Genomic DNA, 16,694 nt, shown 5'->3' on the forward strand with positions numbered 1-16,694 from the left:
AGAATACAAAATGCCAGGACTCTTAAGAAGACTCAAGAAAATTCATTTTCCATGTACTCTTTCACCGGCAAATTACAGAATGTATCATTCCCTGTTCTGTTTCTGCCTGGTTCACTTCTTGATCACACAACAGCAGCAGAGTAAGTAGCTTTCTAACAGGGGAATGTAGGATGAAATCAATACATTAGAGGGCTTAAAAACAACCCTTTAAAAATAAACTTCTATTTTATTGCTAACGGTGATTTCTCCTTACATTTATGCAATCACAATTCAAATAAACCTGTACTACCATTTCTGCTAGTAAGTTACAAGGGATGAAAGCTGCCAAAAAACAAACATAGAAATGAATAAAAATAGAAACCAAAACCCAGAATCCCTAATTGAAAAATAACAATTGTCATTTAGTGAAGCTTCAGCTTCAGTGAAATAACTGTTCAAATTTGTCAGTTAGTGCATGTTCCCTACTTTTGTTTTTACAATGGTTGAAATTAAATTAGTCAAATTAAACATTATATCTCTCCAAAAGCAACACGCTGAAAATTAGAGAAGCCTAAATTGCAAAACATATAACAAAAAAAAAAAAATCAGCTTGTTCTGCTCAGTGTACATACTAATGTCATAAATATGGCTATGGGGTACTTATAATTGGCTAATTAGCTGAAATTTAAAAGAAATGCTGTTGCAGAAATAGAAAAGCACAACATTCTCCTAAAAAGTGAATGCTCAGTCTGCATGGGAATTTTTCCTGAGTGATGACTGCAAATTTGTGCCCTTAATGTATTTTTTTAATCTCTTACCTCATATGAAAACAAATAAGAACCTCTGTGATAGCTGATGTAAGCTATTAATTTGGATGAAACCAAAATCGCAATTAAAGGGGAAAAAAATAATACAGCCCCAGGCTTTGTCTTTTTTCTGCAGAGTTCTGTTCCCAGTTTACTGAAACTTCAGCTCCCAGGCTATAACAACTGTATCAGGAATTTCTTAGCACTAACCCCCTTACCATCTCACTCCAGTACTTTCACAGAAGCTCTGAATGCTCTGATTGAAAACACCGATAAAGACCCCACACAATCTCTCTCTTCAATATAGCACTACAAAATATATACCCAAATCCTAACAAATAACTGAGATTCTGAACTCAAAACAGGGTTTGCTCCAGCTTAGGCCACGTCTATGCAGGGCTTTAAAGGGATTTTTCATCAGTTGTTTTACACACAGTTTAATGCACAAGGAATTAAAATCTAAGCAAAAAAAAGTACCCTATTCACAAAAGTGTTTGAATGTGATTTTTTTTTGGAAACATGACAGAATTTTGATCGCAGTGTGAACAGTACCTTTGTGTTGCTATAACTACTTCAATATAGCCGGCACGGTACGAGAGATTGAACACAGAGCATAAGGAGGTCTTGAATTCTGATCCCAGCTCCACTACTGATTCACTGCATTGGCCTGGGCAAGTCACTTCATCCCTTTGCTTCAGTTTCCTTCCCTGTAAAATGGGGATGATAATATTTACTAGAGCTGGCTGGAGAAAGCTAATTCCATTCCATGACAACTTCCAAGGTTTAAAACTTTGTTTCTGTTCCACATTGGGGTGCAGACAAAAACCTTCAAACATTTTAGCAAAATAGAATTGTGTCAAGTGCTGGTTTTGGATCAAAAAGGTCAGGTTTGGGGTTCAGGTCTGAAAGAGAGAGAGAGAGAGAAAGACACAGTGTTTAAGGCCAGAAAGGAACACTAGATCATAGAGTCTGACCTCTAGTATATCGCAAGCCAGAAATATCACCGTGCACCCACACATTAAACCCAACAACTTCTCTCGTCTCAAAGTAACCAGAGATTCCACCCAAGACCTCGGAAACCTTCCAACTGAAAACTTTATTGAAACTAATTAATTTCCACAAATCCTCTCAGCTTCAAAACAGCCTTTTTCAACAAAAACACTTATTGTCAAAAATATTCCAACTTGTTCTAATGTTTACCTACAGCACAGAGGGGTTGAGAGTCAGTTTTTGTGCCATGCAGCATCTTGAATAGGGAAGCATTATTTAAGTGTGGTTAGTAGTACAGATCATATTGACAGCGGGCACCCTACTACAGTTCCAGTCCCCCCCAGTTTGAATGAGATATTCATGACACAACATGCAATTCTGGTGCATAGGTTGAGTGGCCATCCAAAAACATAATAAGCATTATATAGACAATACCCTGACATTAGAAATCATACTTATTAGTCACAACATTTTTATTCTCTCCTTTATATGAAGATCTGCAGATGTTAGGAGGCAACTGAAGCAACATCAGTATAATCCAAAAGAGATGAACATTCCCTATTTTCAATTTTACAGTCTAACAAAATTTAACCAGCATCCTCTCATAAATCAACACCATTCTGCAACAAATTATTTTTGATCTTTTGCAAAAACTGACTCCAAACTAGGGAAGGAAGAATAGAAACATGTCAACAAAGAGTCGGGGAGAAGGGTCAGTATGATATGCAATGAGTCAACTTTCAGTCCTAGTTTGTTTCTTCTATGTTATGATCCTTGTCTAGAGCTGTGTTTCCCAAACTTGGGATGCTGCTTGTGTAGGGAAAGCCCCTGGTGGGCCGGGAAGGTTTGTTTATCTGCTGCCTTCACAGGTCTGGCCGATTGCAGCTCCCACTGGCTGCTGTTCGCTGCTCCAGGACAATGGGGGCTGCAGGAAGCAGCGCAGGCTGAGGGACATACTGGCTGCCGCTTCCAGCAGCTCCCATTGGCCTGGAGCAGCGAACTGTGACCACTGGGAGCCATGATCCGCCAGACTTCCAGATGCGGTAGGTGAACAAACCGGCCCGGCCTGCCAGGGGCTTTCCCTACACAAACAGTGTCCCAAGTTTGGGAAACACTGGTCTAGAGCAATGTTTTGGATAGTGTTAAATTACTAGAATGCTGATGTTTAGCCCCAGAATGCATGTGATGTATAATAAAAAAAAAAAGACTGAGGTTTTCCCAATAGACAATGGAAGCTTCAGCTCCTTTTTTCACAAAATTTCTAAAATAGTGACCCTTCTGTTAGCATGGATGGCTGGACTGAAATATGGGGAGAAAACAGCAGCTAGCCCTTTTGAAGTCTATATAGTTTATAGTGCATGCAGCAAGCAGATTTCCATCACAAACCCTTTGACCAGCAATGGCGCTTACTCCATGGGAGTTTTTATGGGCTTTTCCCACAAGAATGAAGTAGACTTCTTCCAAGCAGATAGGATCTTCTTTTTACATCAAGATTCATATCTTTTGGCACAAGGTTGTCTGTAAGAAAAAGCAGACCTTGCACTTACATTTCTGGATTGTACTTGGCTAGAATACTTAAGAAACCAACGGTCTCCAGCAATACTGTTCTTAACTAACTTTGTAGTCAGCCCTTATTGTCCAGGCACATAGCTTTTAGTTAATTTGATCTTGTGCTTTTTCCATAATGTTTTTCCATCCTAGCTTCCAGCTTATTACGTTTAGCAGAGATTCCCTCCATTTTATTTTTCCACAGAGGAGATGGCAGCAGAGAAGATCTTGCACCAGCATTGCTTGGACAGGAATAGCCACTCAATGAACATAAAGAGATGCAGCTGACCATGTGACGCCGTGAGAAGTCTGTGGTTCCTGATGATCATTTTTCATTATAGTTTTTAGATTTTACTGATCCTCAAATACACTCCTACCAAGCCCGAGTTTGAGGTGCAATCCATCATGCTAACCCCACACAGAACTGGTGTAATGACCACCGTCTTTGGGAACATATCAGGATTTGAACCAGGGACCTCCAGAGCTAAAAAGCATGAATTACAGCAGGTTGAACTAATGATCCAAAGTGCTGTCTAGCTACCGCTGTAATTGCCTCCTATCTGCAGACCAGCCCATGACACACATCAAAGGATTATATCTACAGACCTCCTCAAACAAATATATTTCCAGCTACCTGAACACCATCCTTTTCCCCCCAAAAAATGTCCCCTGTTCTTCCCATCGTTTTGTGATTTTCAGGAGGTCTAATGGCAACTGCTTTCTCTGCTCTATATTGGGTTGAGTGGTTGGGTCTTTGTAGAGGACTCTGCTAATTCCATCTCTTCAGAGGCCATCTACAGCATTCCAATTCCCAAAGGTCTTTGGGAGGCAGTAAGCGTCTGTAAGCAGAGTCAGGATGAGCTGTACTCTGACATCTGGTGGTGAATTGTGGCAAGTTGTGAAAAAGAACTTCAGGGGCTGGTCTTGTTTGCACAGGCACACCCTCCCCACCTAGCATGAGCCCATAGCTGCCCAAATGGTCACTTTGGCTGCTGTGGGATCCCCAGTTTCTCTGTTATTGGGGCAGGAAGAATAAAGTGTTGTTACCCTGATTATGTGAATAAGCCAGTGGAACTGTTTTATGACAGAGGGACTTACCATCAACTAAGTAGCACTCGCTGGACAAGAGACATGGTTCCAAAACCCAGTGAATTGAGAGACGCTGGGGACAGGTATTTGTACCTAATGGTATTGTTATAAATGGATAGTTAAGAGTTAATGGAACAGAAGTACTTCATATCTCTTTTGCCCGTAAAGAGTTAACAAGATCAGTGAGCCAGGCTGTCACCTGACCAGAGGACCAATCAGGGGACAGGATACTTTCAAATCTTGAGGGAGGGAAGTTTGTGTGTGTGCTGTTAGTTTTTGGTTGTTGTTCTCTCTGGGTTCTGAGAGTGACCAGACGTGCAACCAGGTTTCTCTCCAATCTCTCTGATACAGTCTCTTATATGTCCAGAATAGTAAGGACTAGGTAGATAAAGCGAGTTAGGCTTATGTTTGTTTTCTTTATTTGCAAATGTGTATTTGGCTGGGAGGAGTTCAAATGTGTATTTGGCTGGAAAGAGTTCAAATTTGTATTTTGCTGAAGGGATTTTAATTTGTACTTGTATACTTAGGCTGGGAGGGTATTCCCAGTATCTATAGCTGAAAGACCCTGTAACATATTCCATCTTAAATTTAGAAAGATAATTTTTACTGTTTTTCCCTCTTTAATTAAAAGCTTTTCTTGTTTAAGAACCTGATTGGTTTTTTATTCTGGTGAGACCCCAGGGGACTGGGTCTGGATCCACCAGGGAACTGGTGGGGAGAAAGGAGGGGAGGGGGATAGAAAGGTTAAATTTCTCTCTGTGTTAGGATTACTTTCTCTCTCAGGGAGAGTCTGGGAGGGGGAGAGAGAAGGAGAGGGGAAGGTGAATTTTCCTCTCTGTTTTAAGATTCAAGGAGTTTGAATCACAGTGATCTTCCAGGGTAACCCAGGGAGGGGAAGTCTGGGAGAGGCAACGGTGAGGGAAAGGGTTTACTTTCCTTGTGTTAAGATCCAGAGGGACTGGGGGTCCCCGGGCAAGGTTTTGGGGGGACCAGAGTGTACCAGGCACTGGAATTCCTGGTTGGTGGCAGCGCTACAAGTACTAAGCTGGTAATTGAGCTTAGAGGAATTCATGCTGGTACCCCATCTTTTGGACGCTAAGGTTCAGAGTGGGGAATTATACCATGACATGTATGCTGTCCCCGCACCCCCCAGAGGCCTGAAACACCCATTGCACCTCCTCCTCTCTCCACTGTTGAATAGCAGAGCTAATTATGATTCCATTAAGAGTCTAGTTACAGGCTGCTCTGCTGAATTCACTTTGGGCCAATGGTGCACCAGCAATGGGGCTCTCCTACTACAAGCAGAAATCACTAAGAGCTGAAATCACTAAAGAGCTAAAATTACTAAGAGCTAAGATCACTGAGTGCTGCATTAACTAGTGGGGGAGTCTGAAGATATATTGCTAAGCAGCTGGCAGAGCGGAGCAGTTTTTGGGATGGTTGGAGCAGCCCAAAGTACAGCGAATGAAGTGAAGTGGTGCAGAGTGGAGCAGTTCGTGGGATGGCTGGAGCGGCTCACGGGACGGCTAGTGGAGTGGAGTGGCTCATGGTGAAGGCTGCAGCAGAACCCCACAGAGAGGCAGGGCAGTCAGCTTCGGACCACGTAAGGTGCCCCTTAACACCCCGTGTGCCCCTTTCTTCCTCCCCATTTCCATCCAGCTGGCGGGGGGGGTAGAACTCTGCAGATAAACTTTTGAACTCTGGGGCTGCACTGACCAGGGACAGAGACTTTTGGGGTGTTGGACTTTTGGGACTTTGGGGTGATCTTTTCGGTGGTTGGACTTAAGACCCTGAGGGGAAAAGGATACTGCAAAACTTACTTGGGGGTGGGTCTTTTGCTCGTGGTTTGTGTTATGAATCCTGTTTGTGGTCTTTCCCCAACATAATGCCACATTGTTTCCCTCCTTTATTAAAAGGATTTTGCTACACTCAGACTCTTTCTTGCCAGAGGGGAAGTATTGCCTCCTAGAGGTGCCAGGGCGGTGGTATGTAATTGTCACAAGTTACTGGGTGGGAGCTCGAGCCGGTTTTGCATTGCGTTATTGAAACGGAACCCCTAGATACTGAACCCGGCCCTTGTTGCTGCCAACTCAGATGGGAAGAAGGGTTACACGTCAATAGCAGGAGTGGGGAAAAACATCATTGTTGTGACCACCCAACTGAGCTGAAGGCAAAGGTGCTCTGTATCGCTAGTGCAATAGGAACCATTTTGTTTGGCCCTGCCACTTTTGCACTGCCCACTTACGCTCCTCAGAAGCTTCCTATGAACTGGTCAGCAGCTCATCTTATGGGGGACCAACCATTGATGTGCCCTTCAACCCCAGGAACAACATGGGGTTACAAGGAACTATCTACAGGGATACATAAGGCTTTTAGGACTTCCTGGCTAGGGTACTACAACTCATGCTAGCTGGGTTGAAGGTAATTGACGCACAAAGGCTTCAACTGATGCAGCTCATAGCAGCCTGTATCACTAAGAACAAGATAAATACACAGTATCAAAACAGTGTTTCACAGATTTCTCTAGTTTCCCCTCCATTTCAGCACTGAATTCAATAACTTAGTCCTACTCTCAGTGTTGCCAACTTTCATAATGTTGTCCTGAGTCTCATGATAATTGGTATTTTCCTGGTATTTTTCACAGAAATCAGATATTAGGAATGGCAATATACAAAAACCTATAGGAGAACACTTCAATCTCCCTGGACACACAATAGCAGATTTAAAGGTAGCCATCCTGCAGCAAAAAAACTTCAGGACCGGACTTCAAAGAGAAACTGCTGAGCTTCAGTTCATCTGCAAATTTGACACCATCAGCTCAGGATTAAACAAAGTCTGTGAATGGCTAGCCAACTACAAAACCAGTTTTTCCTCCCTTGGTTTTCACACCTCAACTGCTAGAAGAGGACCTCATCCTCCCTGATTGAACTAACCTTGTTATCTCTAGCCTGCTCCTTGCTTGCATATATATACCTGCTCATGGAAATTTCCACCACACGCATCCAACGAAGTGGGTATTCACCCACAAAAGCTCTATGCTCCAATTCGTCTGTTAGTCTATAAGGTGCCACAGGACTCTGGTATTTTCCTTAAAGCTCCAGCTCCTGAAGGCATATGGTTAAGTGAGAAGATGACACTTTTTTCTTTTTAAAGTAAGTTTCTTGCCCACATGTTTCTGGAGAAAAACTCAATGATGTAACCCTAAAGACTCACAGCCAGATGGCAAATAAAAAGAATACAAAATGCATAGATGCTGGAACTAGAGATGCGAGAGCTGCTACTGCCACCCCCAGCTTGAAGTAGTTTCTATTATATACAAGCAGCAAAGAGTCCTGTGGCATCTTATAGACTAACAGATGTATTGGAGCATGACCTTATGTGGGTGAATACCCATTTTGTCGGACGCATGCACGAAAGCTCATGCTCCAATAAGTCTGTTAGTCTATAAGGTGTCACAGGACTCTTTGCTGCTTTTACAGATCCAGACTAACACAGCTACCCCTTTGATACTTGATTATATACAAGGTTTACATTTGGGTTCAATGGCTCTCAGCACTCCCACTATAAAAATTGTTCCAGCATCCCACCAAAAAATATTATTTTTAAGCCTTTTGTGATTTTTTGGGGGATCTGACTCATGAGTTTTGAGTGCTGGAAGTTTGCAATACTGGAATCTAAAAGTTTCATTTTAATGATTTAGGGCTTTGGTTGTTTCAGAGACTCCCTTATCACCCGTGACTTTCCGAGACATTTGCCCTCCAAAGGAACAATAGAGCTCTAGAGATCCAACACAAGAGACTTTAACGTGCAAGCTACAGTGGGATCCCAGTTATGCATTTTCTTGCCAGAGGAGATCAAACTGAATCCAACCATGACTTAGATCAAAATGTAAAATACACCTTCTCAATTAACCTCTTCCTCAATAGCATCTGCTATTTAAAATAATTCTATACCCTTACTGAAGTCTCAAAAATCAGAGAAAAATGCCTCCTTAGACTTTTTGTGCTTTCTTCTTAATTATTGTGCAGAACCTACATCCTCATGAAGAAAGATGCCTTAGCAGTGTCATAGAAAGGTTAGACAAACAACCTCACAGGTGGATCCTATGGTAAGGGATAACATGCACTCTTCATTTGAAAAAAAATTCCACCAGTCTGAAGATTGTTTTAAGGAGGTTGCACCTACTGGGAAAAGGGAGTGTGTTACACCTACAGAGTAAAGTTGTAGTTGTGGAGCTATACAGGCAGCTAACATAACAGCTGGGCACTGGGGGTGTTAATCACTCTCATGCTACAAAGCTGACAATGTTTGACCTAGATGAGGCTGCTAGAAGGTTGCTCAACAGCTGCTTGTAACCTCTTAGAAGAGCATACACTTAGTCCAGGAGGATTTCCAGTTCTTCAGGTACTTTACTTCTACAATACTCCCCAGCACAATTCCACTTGGAATGCTTGCACACCATAGCTGAATGCCTCAATCCAAGTGCAGTAATCATCTGAACTAAAAAGCAGTGTGTTTTGGATGTACGTCTCGAACAGCCTCAAAGAATCATTATTTCATTTCCTTAAATTCAGACTATAAGCAGTCATGTGTCAAACTCTTATATAATGAAGTCCAGGGGTCCCTCTGCAGTCTCCCATTTCACCATCAGGGGGGTCCTTTCAATCTCTCACTTGAGTTCAGTGCCAAGGAGGGGGGTCAACTGTTAACTAAAAAATTTGGTTCCGTCATCACCCATGGCCTCTCGCACACACAAAAGGAGAAGGGAGGGTGAGAGAAGGGGTGCGGCGGGGGAAAGAACAAAAGAGAAAGGGAAGAAATAGGAAAGCAGGGAGAATAGGATCACTGAGCAAGTTTCATAGGAGGGAGTTTCACAGGACAGAGCACTTGCTGTTGCTGACTCAGAAAAACTGAACAAGTTAAGAGTCCTTTTTTAAGCTCAGGGAGGGAAGAAGAGAAGAGGAAGCTGTTGAAAAACTGGTAGTTATGGATTCATTCTGCTTCCTACTCCATAGCGACTGCAAAAATCTTTATGGTGCAAAAACATGGGGTCAGAGCTCTGGATACGTGATGTAAGAGTCCTAGAATTTGATCGTCTGACTTGTAAGAGCCTTTTTCAGCTCTTCTGAGAACCCTAACATAGTCCCTTATAGCAAAAAGGGAGAAGAGCAGAGAGCAACATTGTCAAGGGAAAAATTATCATTCAATCATATGTGGTAATTAGTCTAACACTAGGCATCAGGCATTTTTTTATGCTATCACTTGTAGTACAAATTACAACAGTAATTCCATTTAACATGAACTAAGATATATCAGATGTAACCATAAAGAGATAGTGCAAGTATTGTCTATGCACCTACATTTAAAAAATCATTAGCTGTCGGCATACATCTTTTTAAACGTGCCTTGATTATATAAACAATGCTTGCAGCTGTTCTGGGATTAAATAAAATGGACCATTTCGCCATATCTGCTGCTGAAAGATTTAAACAAGGTAGTAAAAAAAGAGTAATGTTTAATAGAAGGTATATTAAATTTAGCAAGAGACAAACTGTTTTATCTGCTTTGCAGCATGAATGAGAGGCCCTGACACTGGAAAAGCAATGGGAACATTAATAACCACAAATGGGCAGGATTTTGGTTTTATGCCTAAACTGAAAGATAGGACAGTAGGATTTTGATTTTGTGAAGGTCTTTGCAAGGTACTGGAAACCTTAATGCAATCAGGGGTTCTTACTTCTGAGGGAATATGCAGTAATCTACACAGAGCAGTAGACACAAGGATATTTCAGACTACATTTTTTTTTGTAAATGGGGGTTTGAAAAATCCAAGTTTTATTGTATTTAGATGCCCTGGGGCTCCCCCTCCAGTGGCGGCTGGAGCAGCCACTACCTCTCCACCCCTGCGGCTGGGCTCCCAGGGGCTTCCCCCAGCAGCTAGTTCAGCGGGCCCCCAGGGCTGCCCCCACCCCGGCAGCTGGTGCTGTGGGCTCCGCCCCCACAGGCCCTCGCTCCCCCCGCAGATACAATCAGGGGTATTTATGGAATGAGTCATAGACAGGTCATGGGCTGTGATTTTTTGTTTCTTGCCCGTCACCTGTCCGTGTCTTTTACTAAAAATGTCCATGATTAAATCATAGCCTTAATTATTACTCAGTTCTGTGTGTATGGTTTATTGACATTTACCAATAAAATATAATCCTTTCAAGCCTACCCATGATTCACCAGAATTTCCCCTCTTGGAAAGGAGATGTGATATATTATGGGAACCCTTGGTTGTGGTTGTTCATGGGAGATGTAGTCCAGCTGGGAGTCTGTTTCCAGAGGAGAATGGGGACATCTGAGGCAAGCAAGCTATGAATCTCAGGAGGCACCATGGCAGCATTTTCAAGTTGAAATATTTCAGTTTGGGGCCATTCTGTTTTTTGATGCACAGTTGAAGTTTTCCATGTAAACCAGATATTTTTTTGTGAAAAAATTCATTTTGTCAAAACCCAATATTCCACCGGAAACTACTCTGATGGAAAGGTTTTAACTAGCCCTACTCAGTAGCCATTTCTCTTCCTCCCCCTAAAAAAATCTCACAGGCCACAGGAGAGGATAAAATCCTGGAATAGGCTAGTCTAGAACAAGAGACATCATATTCATTCTCCTTCACTACAGCCAGTTAAGAACTAGAGGTGGAAGTCCTCTGAGCTGACTGGAAAGCATAGGGTAAATCTGGTAAAAGAGCTCACATAAATACCTTTTGTTTGTCCAAACAGGAGTACCTGATTATCTCTCAAAGTCTAGGTTACAAACATTTTCCTGAAGAGTGCAGTACATTAGGCAGCTATGTTAACCATTGAATAATCAGGTTAGAAGGTGGATGAGTTTTTGTGAAACCTCTAGGCATCAGTTTCACAAAACTGCATTTAGACAACTCAGTTTCTGCCATCAAAAAATTCCTGTGGCATAAGATAGTAATTTGGCCCATTAACCACTCCATAGTGTTAGGTGTGTTGTCACGTGAGACACTCTGAGTGAAATCCTGGCCCTACTGAAGTTGCCTCCTGCCTCCAATCTGCCCGTGATGCCAGTCTCGATCACCTACTCATTACATTTTAAAAATAAGTACCTTTGTGTTCTCCCATGTTGCTACTCATACTTGGGAACAGCTCCTTGTAAACATCTGTAAAACTCCCTCTCCTTAAAACTTTCCTTTGCTGTGATGCATTAAAAAAACAAAAAAAGCCCCACACACGCTGGTGCATTGATGCCACTGCCTTTCATGCTGAGCAACATGGTCTCATTGTTTCATTGTTCCTCCCCATGTCATAGTATAATTCCCAAATCTGAACCTTAGCGTCCAAAATATGGGTACTAGCATGAATTCCCCTAAGCTTAATTACCAGCTTAGATCTGATAGGCTGCCACCAATCAGGATTCTGAGTACCTGATAAACTCTAGTCTCCCCAAACCTTCCCTGGGGACCCCAAGAGCCAAATTCCTTGAGTCTCACAACAAAGGGAAATAAACCATTCCCTCCCCCCTCTTTTCCTCCTCCCAGATCTTTCCTGCCCTGGGTACACTAGGAGACCACCGTGATTCAATTCCTTGAATCACCCCTTCCCCGGAGAGAGATACAGAGATAAACGCAGAGAGCAGGTTTTTCTTCCCTCCTCCCTTCCCTTTCCTTTCTCCCATCAATTCCCTGGTGAATGCAGACTCCTTTCCCTGGAGTCTTACAAAAGATAACCAAAAAAAAAAAAAAATCAGTTAGATTCTAGAAAAAAGAGGAAAACTTTAATAAAGAAGGAAAAACATAAAAATTGTCTCTGTAATCAAGATGGTAAATATACAGGGTTTTTATAGCTTATAGACAATAGAAAGAAGCTTTCTCCAGCAGAAACACAATTTAAGCTACTTCCAGCAAGTACACAACTGCAAATAAGAAAAACAAGTTAAAAGACTATAACCGCCTTTTTACTTACTAACTATTCTGAATAGATAAGAGACTGTAGCAGAGACATTGGCAGAAACCTGGTTGCACCTCTAGTCCTGTCCAGGACCCAGAGAGAACAACGTACAAACCCCAAATCCACAAACAAAGGCTTCCCTCCACCCAGATTTGAAGGTATCTTGTCTCCTGATTGGTCCTCTGGTCAGGTGTTGCAGGTCACACTGTTTGTTAACCCTTTACAGGTGAAAGAGACATTAACCCTTAGCTATCTGTTTATGACACCCCACCTGTGTGCAGTGACGGGTTAGCCACTGGCCAATGAGGCCTGTGCCCAGGGGTCCCAGCCAATTGGGAAAAATGGGCACCCCTGTGCCCTGCCCCTGCTCCCCAGCAGGAGTGCTTGGGGAGAGAGAGGGGAACTGCAGGTAGAAGGAGTGGGGAGGCACCCTCCCACTTGCCAGGGCCAGCTCCAGGCACCAGCTTAGCAAGCAGGTGCTAGACTTTTTTTTTTCTTTTGGGCTGCTTGGGGCGGCAAAACCCCTGGAGCCGGCCCTGCCACTTGCTCTGACCCAGGGCCCTACAAACCCTTAATCCGCCTCTGTCTGTATCCATCTGTTGTCTCTTGTCTTACAGTTAGACTGTAAGCTCTTTAGGGCAGGGCCTGTAGTTTTGTATATCACCTACACAGTGGAGTACTGGTCCATACGCAGGGATCCTAGATGCTATGGTAATACAAATAATAATTGAAGTCAATGGGGTTCTGTCATTGACTTCAATGGAGAGAGGAATTCAGCCTCTCTCTGCCAGTTTTTGCGGGTTTCCATTTAATGCTCCAGTTGTTGATGACAGTTGAGTCCCCAAACATCCCTGCCCCACTGAAATTTTGCACTGTAGAGGATAAAGAAACGTAAATCTCCACAAAAAGGAGATGCAAGAGACAGTTTTGCTTCAATTTTGTCTGGTTTCTTGGGCCTCCCAACTGTGGTGGCCTGTATTTATATTTTTCTGGATACTGTAAAGCTGCAAAACCTCATTGGAGAACTACAGTAATAACAAAATAATATGGCAACTGAGATAGAGATATTAGTAACAATTTCTCCTGCCCTGGTACGTGCAGAATTAAGCCCTTAGAGTTGCAAATGGGACAAGATTTCAGAATGGCAAAGCACCAAAATACTTCTTTCCTATTTTACAAATTGTTTGCTTATGTGGGTACAAGTTGTTATGCTTGGAGTCCTTTAACTGTGGTGTTAAACTACCTTCAGCTGTTCATCAAAGCCCATGCTAGGCTCCATTCCATACTGGTAAGAAAGAAATATGAAAATTTCAGTTATTTTAAGCATTAATTCTGAAAGGGATCTGCCTCATAGAATCCCATTAAAGTCAGGGAGTCTCAGGGCAAAGAGTATCAGATTGGAAGATCAAAGTTTTAATTTGTAAAATATAAATCTTACTAGAGGTAGGAAGGATCTTTGCAATACTTTTCTTGCATGCTATTTTCAATAAATAAATATTAATCTGCAGTATTTCAAATTTATTATAAAGTACTAAAAAGCTGTCCTAGGATAAGGCAAGCTAACAAAAGCTTTTGTAGGTCTCTGTTCCACTTACAGACCAACAAAACCCTTGGAATGGGATATACATTTCTGCTATCACACACACAATGAAAATCATAATTATTTATCAGGTTCATTAATTTGCTTTAGTGAGATCTGAAACTCAGACTATCTATAGCAGTGCTGAAATAGCACCCACGTCAAATACTTTGTATGTTGTTAGTCAAAGGTGAGAACTGAGACATGTTCCCACAAGCCACATGGTCCTTGCTGTGTAAAATGATCTGACATCTGCACCTTGAAAGAAGAGAGGAAAGAATTCATTTACAAAATCTAACAGCAAGCTATTAGGCCTCCATCCTAATAACTAAGGTCTTGCCTATACTATAGAGCAGAGATTCTCAAACTGTGGTCCATGGACCACCAGTGGTACACGAGCTCCATTCAGGTGGTCCACGGATAGTTCCCTCGGAGGTGCGCACCTCGGCGGCCACACATGAGAGAATGAAGGGCCACCCACCTAATTAGTGGAGCTGTATGGGTGTGCCTTCACTAATTAGGTACCCGGACCCTAGACAAGATGCACATGTAAGGTGAGGGGGTGGCCTTGGTGGGAAGAGGTGGGAGGGGGCAGTGGGATGAGAAGAGGGGAGGGGGAGAATTCAGCAAGTACAGGGCTGCGGTGGCCAGAGAAAGGCGACTTTCTCCAGCTCCAGGGCTGCAGCTGCCAGCGAGAGACCCCCCTCCTTCCCAACCTCAGTTCAGGGGCTGCTGTGGCAGGGGACAGAGAGAGAGACCCCCCACCCTCTTTCCCAGCCCCAGCTCGGGGGCTGCCACAGCAGGGGAGAGAGTGCACATCCATCGCATTAGAAAGGTAAGACTACTGATATTAAAATATGAGTTGTGTGTTTTTATTTGTAGAACAAAAAAAAATTATTTTTTTTCTTAGGTAGCACTTTTAGCCAAAGCACTTTACAATAGTTAGCTAACAGGTACAAACAACATTTGGAAAGATCATTAAGTGGTCTGCCAAGACCCTCAGCAATTTTCAAGAGGTCCATGAAAAAAAAAATTGAGAATCACTGCTATAGAGCCTTTGCCACTACAACTATGCTGTCAAAGCCCCCTAGTGGAGACGCGCCACCTGCCAGCAAAAGGAGCTGTTCTACTGGTATAGCTACACCACCTCCTTAGAACATATTAGGTATGCCGACAAAAGCACTTGGTTGGTAAAGTTGTGTCTATACTGGAGTTTTTGCCGGCATAGTTATGTGTGTAATTTTTTCCCATACACCTAGCCAACAAAACCATGCCAGCAAAACTCTGTAGTTTAGGCCAAGGCAGTATGTGCTTAATTTTAAGAATGTGAATAATCTCACTGACTTCAGTGGGATTGCTCCTGGGCTTAAAGTTAAGCACATGCATATTTGCCAGATGTTTACTTTTTTTCACAATTTGTTAACGTGGATTTATTTTTGGCAGATATTATGACTTGCTAGGATTGTATCAAGGGAACTCAGATCTCCACTAGAGTTCTGGAGTAGGAAATGGGGAAGGAGTGTATGTGAATTTCCGTTTTGCTTGCTAATAAATTTTTGTTTGTCCCTTTGTTTTAAAGAGGTAACCTGTGCAATCTTGAGCCATGCACCTCTCCGACTATGGCAGGAAGCAAGTGAATGAAACAGTTGTTTTGAGAAACCTTATAATTATGAAAAGTTTGGAGTATTTCAATTAAATTCTACTTATATTTTACATTTCCTGAGAGGCTAAATGTATATGGTAGTAAGTAACCTAAACACCATGTAGCTTGATTAAAAAGTATGCAGCCTGGTTTCCACACTGATTGGGTGTTTGTTCCATGAACTAATTAATGAGAGCTGGAACAAGGTTACTCATTCTGGTTATCATCAGCACTCCTTGTTACTGAATTAAGACATGCCTAAAGCCTGAAGTTTACATATGGAGGGGAAGTGGCTCCTGACCTTAGGCACCTCAGAAACACCGGGCGCTGTAGTTTAGTGAGCAGGTGGATGTTTTGTTTGGGTACAATTATCTGTAATTGGCTGAATTGAAGTTTGTGATTTTAAGGGCTTCTAAAAATTATTTAAATGGGTTATAAGTTGTCTCTTTCTGTGGACACTACATGCAAGTAAATGGGGTAATTATAATAAAGAGGTGGTTTTTCATGAACTTTTTTGATGGGTTACTAACGGTAAAAGCTTCCTCTTAGAAAGAAGGCTGGGTTAACAGCCAAAAGTATTTTTCCCCTCTAGCAGTGATCAGACAGAAACCTGGTTCAAGTAAGGAGTCCTGAGCTGTAAGTTCTATGCCAGCATCAGTTACACCTAATGCAGAACTCCTTAGCTAGGTACTGGTAGTGCCTATATTTTGTAGTTTCATAGTCTTTTCTGTTCATAACCATGCAAAACCAATAATACACAATGGGCAGCTCTACATTAGAACTGCTACACAGGTGCAGCTGTACCGATGCAGCTGCCCTGCTGTAGCGTGGCTGGTGAAGACACACTGTGACGACTAGAGAGTGCTCTCCCATCGGCATAATTGCTCCACCTCTGCGAGAGGTAGAAGCTATGTCAGCAGGAGAGTGTCTCCCACCAACACCATGCCGGTGTGGACAGCATTTAGGTAGCAGTAACTTGCATCACCAAGGGTGGTGTCTTTTTCCCTGTGCGACATAAGTTACATCGACTCAAGCGGTAATGTAGACCCGCCCAGAGCAAGCCATGTCCAATAAAAATTGTTGTACGTTGGAAAAGAAAATCA

General features: G+C 42.5%; 1 long non-coding RNA gene across 2 annotated transcripts in view; it reads right to left on the reverse strand.

Annotated features, from left to right (window-relative positions):
• Window positions 1–556: 556 nt before the first annotated feature.
• LOC127056397 (uncharacterized) overlaps window positions 557–16,694 on the reverse strand; it is a 92,391-nt gene continuing 76,253 nt past the window's right edge. For both annotated transcript variants that reach the window (XR_007775797.1, XR_007775795.1), the window contains exon 3: window positions 557–1,492. This is a non-coding gene — a long non-coding RNA (uncharacterized LOC127056397). The remainder of the gene's footprint in view (window positions 1,493–16,694) is intronic.

The sequence above is a fragment of the Gopherus flavomarginatus genome, chromosome 8 (genome assembly GCF_025201925.1).
Source record: "Gopherus flavomarginatus isolate rGopFla2 chromosome 8, rGopFla2.mat.asm, whole genome shotgun sequence".
NCBI classification, from domain to species: Eukaryota; Metazoa; Chordata; order Testudines; family Testudinidae; genus Gopherus; species Gopherus flavomarginatus.